The following is a 3,553-nucleotide window of genomic DNA, read 5'->3' as shown; positions in this document are numbered from 1 at the left end:
GCCAGGGAAATTTCATATTAATGAAAATCTACTTTTGATGTCTCCTTTTTCTCTCATTAAACCAGGCTGAAGAGCTAAAGAGAGTGTCCCCATTTCTATTTAATTTCCAATAATAATAATAAAGTTTATAAGCCTTTTGGTAAATACTGATTAAGTATGGCTTGGTTTTAAGAAAAATTTAGATTCACCATCTACAGGTGTAATTCACAATGGTTATGCAAAAGATTAAAGGAAATTTATAATAGTTTTGTGAGAAACTAGAAACAGAATAAACCAAACCACGACATATCATTACCTCTGTAAAGGATTTTGCACACTTGTAAATTAAAGTAGGTTTACTTGTAAAACTTATAAATACTTGTGAAGTAAAATAGGATTCATAGTCAGGGTGAGAAATGAGGACAATAAAGGAGTTTGCAAAGAATTTGGAAAAGCAGATAAGAAAAAACTAGAAGTATCTGTATACCTTCTGGAACAGCACAGAAAGTGGGGATATTCATGGGCTTTTGATTTTTGACAAGGAGAAATCTAAATGTTGTTTCAAGAATAAAAATAATAGGCAAGATGATTTCATAGCTGTTGTATTTGGTTTTGTTTGTTCTGATTTTGTGTTTGGGGCAAGTGCCATGTATGGCATACCTTAAAGCCAAATACAGGTTTGTGCTATGAAAAGGTAATGAGTTTAACTACTCTTTAATATAGATGGAAATAACAGAACATAGAAACAATGAGAGATGTACAGTGCTATTCAACGAAATTCTTAGTGAGCTTCTCTGCTTCTTCAGCAGAGGGCACTCTGCCATGAAAAGTGGCTGGAAGCCGAGGATACTATCTTTCCAATGTAATATCCAAGAATATAGCTACAATGTCAGTTAGAAGCAAAAGACCTGCCTCCCCACTTTAACTTATCTATGTGAAACTCTAATGGTCATGCTATCGGTCAAAAAGGAGTGAATATGCACCTATTCATGCTTAGTCTGTTGGTCAGCCTCTACCCCACTGTTGCCCAAACTACTTAAGCTGCCTTCTTGGTCTGTTATGAACATGTATGTGTAGCAAAGCCATTAAACCTATGAAAGCTGAGAAATAACTACATATTGCTGAAAATGTCAATACTCTTGCACAAAAACCCCTTATTTAAAAATTGATAGCTTCAGACGGAAAACACTGTAGAATTAAACCTTCCTTTCTGCTCAAAAACAATACTAAAAATAGAATACTCCTTCCTTCTACTTTCCCAGCTCCATTACATAATTATGGTTGCCATGGTCCAGGAGCCTCAGTTATCTAAACAATTGGGACCATAGAGAATGCTGTAGAAGGCAAAATGGAAGCAAAGCTTAGTATTTAACAGCATATACTTTGGAGTCAGGGGCTCAGGTTCTGCCACTTATTTAGCTAGCTGTGTGATCTTGGCCAGGTTACTTAACCTTGCAATGCCTTGGTTCCTCATCATTAAATCAGTATTTACAGGTATGAGAAACTAAATGAGATAATGTACATCAAGTGTTCAGTGTTTGGCATAGCAAGCACTCTGGACATTGCAGTTCTTATCATCATTAATAATAACAGTATTTCTTTGTCAATAACAACTGTTTCTCATAATTTTATTTCTTTCTACTATTAGAACATACTCATTTTATTTGTCAATTATATCTCAAAAAAGCTGGAAAAAAGAATGTACTCACTTGTTTTGATATTTTTAGAGTCATAAAAGTAATACAATTATGCAAACAATTTAACAGTAAATTATCTAAGAATAAAATATCCCGCCCCCATCCCTCTATTCCCACTTCATTGAGATAATATTACTAAAATTTAGCACTAAAATTTTAGACCTCATCCTTCCATAAATATTTTTTCAGACTTTTATTTATTTATTTATTTTTATTGCAGAATATGACGGGGGGTACAATTGCTTTGGTTACATATATTGCCTTTTCACCACCCAAGTCAGACCTACAGGCATGCCCATCTCCTAGACAGTGTACACCACACCCATTAGTTCTGAATTTACCCATCCCCTCCCCGCAAACCTGCCTGCCACCCGATGAATGTTACTTGCATATGTGCACATAGTGTTGATCAATTAGTACCTATTGAACAGTGAGAACATATGGTGCTTATTTTTCTATTCTTGTGATACTTCAGTTAGAAGAATAAGCTCCAGCTCCATCCAGGATAATACAAGATGTATTTGTTCACCTTTTTTTATGACTGAGTAGTACTCCATGGTATACATATACCACATTTTATTAATCTACTCATGTATTGATGGGCACTGGCTTGTTTCCACATCTTTGCCATTGTAAATTGTGCTGCTATAAACATTCATGTGCAGATGTCTTTATTATAGAATATCTTTTCCTTTGGATAGATACCCAGTAGTGGGATTGCTGGATCAAATGGTAGTTCTACTTCAAGTTCTTGAAGGTATCTTCATATTAATTTCCATACAGGTTGTACTAGTTTGCATTCCTACCAGCAACGTATGAGTATTCCTATCTCTCCACATCCACACCAACTTTTGTTGTTTCAGGACTTTTTGATAAAAATCATTCTTACTGGAGTTAAGTGATATTTCATTGTGGTTTTGATTTGCATTTCCCTGATGATTAGAGATGTTTAGCATTTTTTCATATGTTTCTTGGCCATTAATCTAACTTCTTTTGAAAAGTTTCTGTTCATATCCTTTGCCCACTTGTTAATTGGGTTGTTTGATTCTTTGAACTAAATGATAAAGGGAGACAAGTTATCAAAATCTGTGGGACACAGCTAAAGCAGTCCTGAGAGGAAAATTCATAGCCATAAATGTCTACATTCAAAACACAGAAAGATCACAAATCAACAATCTAATGAATCGTCACAAAGAACTGGAAAGGGATGAGCAAACCAATCCCAAAACCAGCAGAAGAAAAGAAATAACCAAGATCTGAGCAGAACTAAATGAAATCAATAACAAAAGAACTATATGGAAGATTAATGAAACAAAAAGTTGGTCCTTTGAAAAGATAAGCAAAATTGACAACCTCTTGCTAGATTAACCAGAGCAGAAAAGAAAGGACTCTAACAAGCTCAATCAGGAATGGAAAAGGAGAAATTACAACTGATACTATGGAAATACAAAATATCATCTCTGAATACTATAAAAATCTCTATGCACATAAACTTAAAAACGTGGAGGAAATGGACAAATTCTGAGAAACACACGGCCTCCCTAGGCTCAATTAGGAAGAAATAGAATTTCCAAACAGACCAACATCAAGTACCGAAATTGAGTCACTAATAAAAATCCTTCCTAAAAAGTCCCAGATCTCATGGTTTCACACCCAAATTTTAACACATCTGCAAAGAAGAACTGGTGCCTATCCTGCAGAAATTATTCCACAACATTGAGAAGGAAGAAATCCTCCCCAACACATTTTATGAAGCCAACATCGCACTGATACCAAAGCCAGGAAAGGATTCAACAAAAAAAGAAAACTACAGACCATTATCCCTTATGAATATAGATGCAAAAATTCTCAAATAAAATCCTAGCAAATTGAATTTA

Source organism: Propithecus coquereli, unplaced genomic scaffold (assembly GCF_000956105.1).
Source record: "Propithecus coquereli isolate 6110/MARCELLA unplaced genomic scaffold, Pcoq_1.0 Scaffold50, whole genome shotgun sequence".
Taxonomy (NCBI): domain Eukaryota; kingdom Metazoa; phylum Chordata; class Mammalia; order Primates; family Indriidae; genus Propithecus; species Propithecus coquereli.
Note: the sequence above shows the minus strand (reverse complement) of the source record.